The sequence below is a fragment of the Numida meleagris genome, chromosome 4, assembly GCF_002078875.1.
Source record: "Numida meleagris isolate 19003 breed g44 Domestic line chromosome 4, NumMel1.0, whole genome shotgun sequence".
Lineage (NCBI taxonomy): Eukaryota > Metazoa > Chordata > Aves > Galliformes > Numididae > Numida > Numida meleagris.
In genome coordinates, this window is record NC_034412.1 from 32,837,631 (window position 1) to 32,847,514 (window position 9,884).

Here is a 9,884-nt window from a genome sequence, read left to right on the forward strand (position 1 = left end):
AATTTGTTCTCTCAGCTAGAAATAACAGGCTTGGTTTAGAAGACTGCACTGAGATTTGTATTAAGAGATAGGCTAGAGTTCAATTATACTTTCTGACTTTATTGATAGTATCTTGCAGTTATTTATGTTGCTTGTTAAAAAGTTTACGTTGATTTATATGTTTCACTTCTTTATAAAACCTGCTTTTTTTTTCTTGGTGAGATACTGAAAGACCTCTCAAAGAGATGAAGATTACTTTCATTTTTCTGCTTTTATCTTCCCCTACAAAAGACAGTAATTTAAATCCAGCATTAGGAATTCTGCCATTAGGTCTATGAGCTATTTCTATAGCTATTGTTTTCATTTAAATCTGTTAGACTTTTCATGAAATAGTGCACAGAGTGTTACTTGAATAAGTTTGTTATGTTGACATCCATTGTGATCCAAAAAGAACATTTGTGAAAGGTTGAGTGTGAACTTCAGGGATGAGCGCTTGGTCTTTGGACTTTGCCTTAATTTATGTACCCAAGTCTTGTCATGAATCTCATTGTTTCTGTACCTCTAACTTGGGAAAGAGGAATAAGTATTTCTGTATCTGTCAGGAAGAATAAATAACCACTGAACATTCATGCGTTTTCGTGCAAGCAACATTCTACGTGTAACCTATACCTTGATTGTTTACAACAGAGTAGAGCAAGAATAGGGTAAACTCAATGTGTTTTTACCAGTTTGTACCAGATCTTGATACACTCATCCTCCAAAATTGTTGTGCCTTCTGAGCTCAGCTGTTGAAATCAGACTGCAATAATAGTTTTGTAACAAATCTTCAGTGATGGCTTCTATCCTTTCCTGTCCTATTGCTCTGAACATCCTAAACAGAGGTGATACACTGTGTATAGGACAATCAAATTTTATGAGGCGAAGGAGATCATGGGTTATTTTTTCTATCATCACCCTTAGAGGGGCAGAGTTTCAACAAACTGCATTTTGCTCTCTTGAATCACTCAGAAATAAAGGAATTGAGATGCTCTTGTTGACTATGGACGAAAAAGAGTACTTTCTTATATGTACATTAAGCAGCTGAAAAAAGAAAATATGGTTTAAAACTCCACAAAATATTTACAGTATGAAACAGTTATCAAGATAGTTTTGAGATATGCCTGTTCCTGAATGTCATATATTGTTTCCTTTAATGATACTTGATTTAAATTGATGTGTAGCTTGTTACATTAATTTTGATTTTACTAGCAACTCAGAACTATATTATATAGCTTAAAACTTTCAAAGTGATACGATTACTTTTCATTCAGAAAATACATTAACTGCACTGAAATAAATGATATAAAATATATTATATATATATATATCATTTATATAGCCTATAAAATATTGATAGGGAAAAAAAAGTCCATATACTGCCATTAAAACTTTCTTACCGAAGGCTTCCATATTCCTGGTTATTTCTTCACTAAAAAGGAATAAACTGTATTAGAATCCTCCAATGCACTTCAATAGAACTAGCTGAATAGTTGTCTTTTTACCTGGATTATCATTGCATGCGTATTTAAATCATGTTCCTTGTGAACAGAAGTTTCATCTTTGCTAACAAAGGGGACTGGCAGAGCCTCTTAGAAGTTAAAACCATTTGTATGAAGCCTCACCTATCTTAACATTAAAATGCTAGGGTAAGTTATGATATGATACTGTCATGTCAATTAATACTTAAAAATACATGAAAATAACTGCAATTTAAAATCACGATAGAAAGTCATCAATTTTTTAATTTTCCCTTTAATGATATCCTAAAAATGAATCCTTAAGGATATAAGAGGGTGCTTATTTAGTGTTGGTTTTAGTGTATTCCTTGTATTATATAAGTCCCTAGACCTAATGATTGCACTGTAAAGTGTTATAGCTTTCATTAATTTCAACAGTCTAGTTCCATCTATTGTTGTTTTCTGTGCCACCAGACTATAGCTTTCTAGAAATATTAAATAAGAATGGCTAAAAATGTGTGAGAGTCACAGAGGCATGCATGTAACTATTAATTACAAAGAAGCAGTTCATAAATAACACTGAAAAGGATTTGAAAGAACATGATAAAAACTAATGAGGATAAGTCCAAAAACTGAAGGATAGCAAAGAAAAATAAAGTTCAGTTCTCATATTAATTTGGCAAATGTTCCCATTTGGACTACTAGTACACAATAAACAAACTTTTGTTCATCTTATAATGTAAAAGCAATGACTAAAGAAATAGACAAGAAATAGAGCAGTTATTGAATGGGATTTCTGCTTAGGTTTGTATTAGACCAATGTTTTGTATTCTCCAAAAACTTCCAGTCCATTTAAAATTGATTCTTCTACTTCCTGATATCTTCTGCTTTGTTCATTTGATTCTAGACTGGTCTTGTACCATAAAAGATGATGAAGGAGAAGACTTGGTCAAAGCAAAACCTTGAGGTTTGTAGCCATATACAAGATTTTGTAGATATCAGCTATGTATATGTTTTTGGGAAAAGAGCAGGAGGATGTATGATCCATACTGGAGACGAAGCACATTCCTTGTTCAGTATTTGACCTGTACACTTTGACAGCACAAACTGCAATGATAAACAAGTAATGAATATTAGAGTAGTGATAGAATATGTCAGATAGTCTTTAAGAAAGTTTGCTCATTTTTGAGCTTTTCGTGAATATAAATTGAGCATGAGGTTTGTGTTCCAGGAAATTGGCATAACCTCAAAAAATTTTTAGTTAAGCTTATTACTTTATTACATATATAGTTGTCCAATAGAATCAAAGTTTCAAGATCAAACTTGCTTAATCTGCATGTAGCTGCTAGTAGAGCTAAAATGGTAAACTTTATGTAAGCTAAAATTCATTACATCTCTTTACTGGAAAGGTTATGTACATATTTTACAGAAGTAGTTGAAAATTTTTACATTGGATTGTGTGAAAATACTAAGTGGAATGTAGATAAACTAGATGTATTTTAAGTAAGTTACGTGACGTCCTCATTTGTTCTCTTTCCAGTCTCTTTTCCAACAAAATTCAGTACTTTTACCTTATGACTATTGAAACTCTTCTTTGGTAGCAACCAGTGGCCAGAACTGCATGGCTTTGCTTTCCTTGCTTTCATAAGTTCTCAGATAAAAATATAATTAATTTTTTTTTTCCTTCTGGGTTGTCTCCAATTAGACTACAAATGGAAAGTAGTTCAGGATAAAGTCTTTAAACCGAGGTCTGGGCTTCAGTCAGTGGAATTATTTTGACGGGTAGTGACTTGAAGGACAGACACAAACTGGGAATTTCAAAAGACTGGGAAAGGTCACAGTGTAGAGGAGGGACTTAAAGGTAAAAGAGACTGAACAGAAGGATGAATTGAGGAGGTGAGGAGGATAATAGCTCTGCAGAATATAATACAAAGTGAAAATTGAATCCATAAAAGATGGAAAGCAACACTGGAATAATAAAGATGTGCTACCTGTACACTATAAAGTCTGATGAAAAAAGGGGCAATTCTTTAAAAAAAAAAAAAAAAAAAAGATGTTTGAAGGCAAAGTGAGAGTTTAGAGAAAATTCTGTAGATCATGATCAGAAAGGTTAGAAAACATGGGAGAAAAAAATAAAAGGGAAGTCTCTGAAGTAATGTAATTGTCAAGGCTGATAGTCTCCCTACCAAATTGAAGAATATAATGAACATGTGGAGTTATGTATTTTTAAATGTGTTGACCAAATGTAATACTCAAGGAGGCAAAATTTATTAGTGGATTTCTTTGTAATATCACTGACCACAGAGAATTTTGAAGGAACACTAAGCTTTTCTGACAAAATATTGTAGGCAAAATAAAGAACTGCTCTTAAAAAGTTATGTGGCTGATTTAAAATTTGTCAGTATTAGTTTAAGTAGATCAAAATGCTAAATTATACATAGGTACTGAAAAAGAGTGATTCCAAGTACATGAAGCTAAAATAGTATTCACTCTTGATCCTCTTACTTGATAATTCTTGATCAGAGGTCTGGAGCACTTCTTCTGTGAAGAAAGGCTGAGTGAGGACTTATTAAGCCTGAAGAAGGCTCCAGGGAGGCCTCATTGCAGTGTTCCAGTACTTAAAGGGAACTTACAAACAGGAGGTAGACTGACATTTTACATAGGCAGATAGTGACAGGCGAATAGGGAATGGTTTTAAGCTAAAAGAAGGGAGATTTAGGGAGATGTTAGGAGGAAACTTCTTACTCAGAGGGTGGTGAGGCACAGGAACAGGTTGTCCAGAGAAGATATGGATACTCCATCCCTAAAGATGCTCAGGGCCCGGGTGCCTGGGGCCCTAGGCAGCCTGATCTAGTGAGTGACAATCCCGCCCACAGCAGCAGGGCTGGAACTAGATGATCTTTTAAGGTCCCTTCCAACCTAGACCATTCTATCATTCTATAGATTTTTTTATTCTTTACAAAGTGCCTTACCTTACAGATGCTTTTAAAATGACTTGTTGACTATATGAAGATATAGATAATGCCACAATACAAAGGAAATTTTTACTTTGAGCCTTCCTCATCATCTATTTTCCCTCTTCTCTCCTGCTGTATTTCTATCTACGTCCCTGAAGTACATAGTATTGACACAAAATGTTTGTCATCTGTGGACTCTGAATGCAGTGAATCTCAATTGTATTGCTGTTGGTGGTTTAGCCTTCATGATAGTTATGAATATTTAACAGTGAGTGCCATTAGACTAATTAGTGGTATATGCTCTAATCATTTCACATATAGACTCTTGCTAAGTTTTCCTGTTTAATAATTGAAGCCTAGAATATATTTAAATAAATAAATAAATAAAAATCAGTTATACAAACTCTCTTTATGTTGTATTAACTCTCTGTTCAAATCAGTTGAGCTACCTGCCACTATGAAATCAGAATTTGAATGATAAAGTCACAACCCAGCCTTTTTAGCGATATACTGAAAGCATAGGTGTTAAAACACATAAAAAAATCCAACATATTTTTTTCTAAAATTCTATAATTAGGCTGCTATTCACCAGTTATTAACACTATTAAATATAGGTCTCCTCAGGCTTTGACACAGGTCAATAACTTTGTATGGGCCAACAGATAACTTTTTTAGTACTCACCCATGCTCTGTAAACTATGAAGCTCCTCTTTTCCCGATTGCTGCTGTGATGGTGAACCTCTTTGCTGATATATTGGATTTTTAAGGGTATGTGTAGCTTGTGTAGTGAAGCTAGGTATGAAACTAGGACAAAGTGATCTGAAATGTGCATGATTTTCTTTTCTTGCTGAATGGATATATCCTGGTGAGATTTAGAAAGTCTTTGCACATTTTCTATGTGATTAGACTATGTTTCCACACAGTGCATGTGGGAGTAAGCAGGAATTAGAGAGGAATTAGTGTTCAGGTGCCATAGTACCAATAGTATGCAAGATGATTATCCCTTCCATGAAGAGACATTCATCAGGTCTTGCCTGAAGCCATTTATTTTGTTTTTTAAACTGTTCAGTACTTCCATTCTTTCACGAAAATATCTAGATCTCTGTATTGTGCTACAAGCATGACACATAAAAATACCACTCACAAAGCAGACAGCTGTTTGTTCTTCCGTGTTTAGCTTTCAAAATAATTCCTGAATTTTAATAAGTGAATGCATAGCCCACTTTGCTAATTCTTACCACCTGACATCTTTTGTTGGGAAAAAACAATCAAACATCATTTTCCCTGTTCTGAGTTGGTGAAAGCCAGCTGGGATTCCCAGAGAAATGGTGTGGAGGGGATGGGAGATCTGCAAGGTCATAATGGGAGAACAGGCAGAACTGATCAAAATGTATTATAATATAGGCACTTTGGATATATCCAGGATAATGCTTCAGTTTTGTGTGCTAGTATTTGGTGTGTGAGTGTACATGTTATCTTCTTTAAGATGTCAGCCTTTTAAGAATCCCTGTGCCATGTCTGATCATGGCTTTTGTATACCTTTGTTACCTTTACTCCCCAGTGGTGTACCTGACTAAGACACAAAGACCTTTGTTACAAAATCTGAGCTGTAGGTGCTATTACATTGTGTCTGCTCAGATAGCAATTTACCAGATATTTCTAAGATGGGAAGTTTGTAAGTTACATATGTCAGAAATTCTGTTGACAAGACAAGGACCTTGTGTCTTCTTGGGAAATGGCTGAAATGGCAGAATGATTTTCCACATAAATTATCCCTATTTCATTACAAGCTGGAAGCTTACTCTTTTCAGTTCAATCTTCCTGTATTTTAAAGTGTGCAATGGAATAAACACTAGGAAAATTTAAAAAAACCTAGCAACCCATTACATTACAAACTTCTGTAAAAGCATATTTTTAAGCTAGCAAACTTACCTTAGGTTTCCGTATAATTTTGTAATAATAATAAAAAAGCAAAAAAAAAAAAATTCAAAGCAAATACATGAAGCCTTGAGAATAAGTAGCTACTTTAAAAGAAATGACACCCTTCTTTTTCCTGTGGACTTTTATGTAATCTTTCCTTTAGTAACTCACCATCATTCTGTGAATATTATACTTGCATACTTGTGCTTCTAGTAACCATTCAGTAAGTAACAGAGGTTTATCTGAGCAACATTAAAAAAATAAAATAAAATTTGAATCAAGTAGATTGAAACCAAATCCAGATCTTAGATTACTAGGACTGATGAGATATGAAAAAAGAAAGAATCCATTTGAAATACAGAAGTTATGCTTAGTTTTCATGGTTGAAATAGGTATATATAAAAAAAGCACATCTCTTTTTTTTTATAATTCTTTTTTTTCTCCTCCTTTGAACTCTTAACATGCTGACTAGATTACTAGAACACAATCTACTCTCAAATCAAAATCAAAATTTAGTTTATGTTTGTACTGTTTTTAACAAATATTTTCTAGTTAAATTTCATGTAAAAACAAAATCAGGCAGGACTTAAACAACAAAAAAATTCAATAGAGATGCCACAGAACATCTTGGAAAACAGTTTTCTACAAGCTGGAGAAAGAAAAGTGGGGAAAAAGAAAAGAAATAGCAAACATTAATATTACTGAAAGTTAGAAATTTAAAAGCACTTACTTCTTACTAGGCAACTTAATCCTAGTTTCAAAACAGTTAAGGAGCCTAAACCACATGGATTTTCAATATCTCTCAGGGCTCAGTTACACAGAGAAGTTGCTTCAGGGCCATATGTTACCAAGCCTCAGCTGCTATGCAGCAATTGTCTTCATTTACAATAATTGTTATTTAGTCCGTAGCAAATGCACAGTGTTCTTAGATAATTCAGCCCACAACTGGAACATGAAGGGGACTTCACACATTATGTAGGCAACAATTACCAGTCTCACTTGTGTCCAGTAACTTTTTTGCATGTCTTGTTATATATGTGCTAAATGTATTTTTGAAGAAGTTCCATTTCAAATATGGGAATAGACACCAAATAGAACTTTCTACAGTCAGATTCGCAGGTACTCTTTATAATACCATTGGACTCATACCTTTAGTTGTTTTTTGAAAGCAGGATTTAAAGTTAGATATTTATTTCATGCATTTATTAAACAAGTTCCGTAATGTTTCTTGTTAACCCCAATATTTTACACATTGTGCAGGAAAAGGTAAAAATCTCTGTGTAAGAATACAAATATTTTGCAAAAATAGTTGCACTTCTACCTGACGTGCTCAACAGGTTTTTATACTATTTAACATTGGTTATTGAAATCTGTGTTATTAAAAATGGTCTAGAAAGTTTAAACTACATCAGGAAATAAATAATTTTCCCATTATAAAAAAAATATTAAAAATATTTTTTTTTCTATATGGCTTTCAGAAACCTTTTAGGTGTTGAGATTTTTCATTAAGCAGAAATATGCATACTGAAGGTTCTATAATGCTTGTTTTAAAGAATATGATACAATATATGCATTTGTGGAAAACAGTGCTGAAATGTGACTTTTAAGAATCATCACAAGCATTAGGCAAACAGGGAACACTGAAACAAATTTTCTTGTTCCAATTTGGGAAATTTATAAATAAACATTATTTTGTGATTTTGCAAAGTTTCTCATTTCAAAGTATAATAGATATTTCACTTAAAAATTAATTGTGTTTTCCTCTACATTGAAATATTTATTTATTTATTTATTTTTCATCTATGCCACTTCCAGTTTCTGAGAAATTGCTGTGAACATAAGGAGTAGAGATTAGGTATAAAATTCTTTCTAACTCTAATTCTAATCATTGGATATGAGTAAAAATTTATTCCAAAAACGCAAGTGATAATCAAGTAATCATAGTGGAGGTCTTAAAACATCCATCTTCATGCATAAGAAACACACTTCAGAAGTGCGTTTTGCTCAATTTCAACCAGTCAGTAACAACTAGGGGAGTAAATCAGCAATGTTAGCTTCAGGTTACTATGTTACTGTTATAGTCTTTGTGTTTTACATGGGCTGGAGTCTGAGATCTTCTCTGCAGAAGACTTAATAGAGCTTTAAAATGGATCCTTATGCAGCAATTAATTCTTGGATCATTTGTTTTTCATTCTTGGTAAAGGAATGAAAAACTATGCCTTTAAAATTCCACTTAAATTCAAGAGGTGTGAAGTGCAGAAAAAGTGGTCTGAGAATTGGTTTTCCAACTGGTTTTGCAGGTGTCAGTCCGAGCAGGCTCCATTGTAGCCTGACCTGATCTTTGCTGTCAGCTACAGTTAGATTAATCACAGTTTCGGGAGAAGCACTTTAAATATGGAGGATTTAATGAGTTCATGTAGTGGTACGACAGGGAAACTGGAATGAACCCATGTGTGTTTTGGTATGTGGCCGGATGGCAATAACTGATGTCCTGTTAGAGTTGTCAGCTATCTCTCAGCTCAAGCATATGGCATGTGACTGAGCTAATATCAAGGCAATATGTTATTGTCAGCATTTCGGTGTGCCTTTTCTCAGTGCATGGGATATCTGATGAGACAGCAACAAAAAATTACGGTAGGCTTGGGAGCTGATTCTCCTCTTGATTAATGACATTAATTGAAGTTAAAGTCTGCACACACATCAAGGGCAGAACAGAACCTTCTTAATTTGTCTCTTTCGACACAGATGGAACCAGATCTTTGTGGAGAAGTTCAAGTGAGAGTAGTCTCATTAAGATTTCTTTCTGTAGGATACTAATAAATCCCACCATCATATCAGTTTCAATGGAAGTTATTGTTAGGAAAAATAAAATGCTCAAAAAAAACCCTAAGCTTCATAATGAAATAGTAGAGACATTTTACCTACTAACTGGGTATTTTAAAACTCAAAAGTTTGGACTACAGTTATCATTATACAGGAAAAGGTTCTCAAACTTGTCAGTAAGAATGGGTCAGGTTTTCTGTTCTCTTTGTTGACAATTTAATGATTTCTTGTATATTGATATAGAAAGTGCAAGCCTTTATAGTGATGCTTGAGCACAACTGGAAAAAATGGAACAAATTGAGTAATTATTTGGTTTCATTTCTTACTTTGGGATCAGCATTAGAGGCTCAAAAAGTTTAAGAATTTATAATTGCTGGAGAATTGTTAAAGATAAATGATATCGTCAGCTCAAAACGAACAAACTTTTTATTATTCTGATTTAAGCTGGTTAGAAAAAGCTAAATAATCCACATTATCTGTCATACAAATATTTAAAAAAAAAAAAGGACAAAAAGAAGATAATTATGTCTGGATAGCTTGAAATCCTTGCTTTTGTGCTGTTCATATCCCTTTTACAAACTTTCTTAAACAGTTTTAAGTTCAGATTACAGTAATAGATAATAATATAGATGTGAAATAAAACTAGAAGCTCTTAAAATATTGGTTATTTTTTTTGTTTTACACAAAGGAATCCCAGATTAGTTTGAAA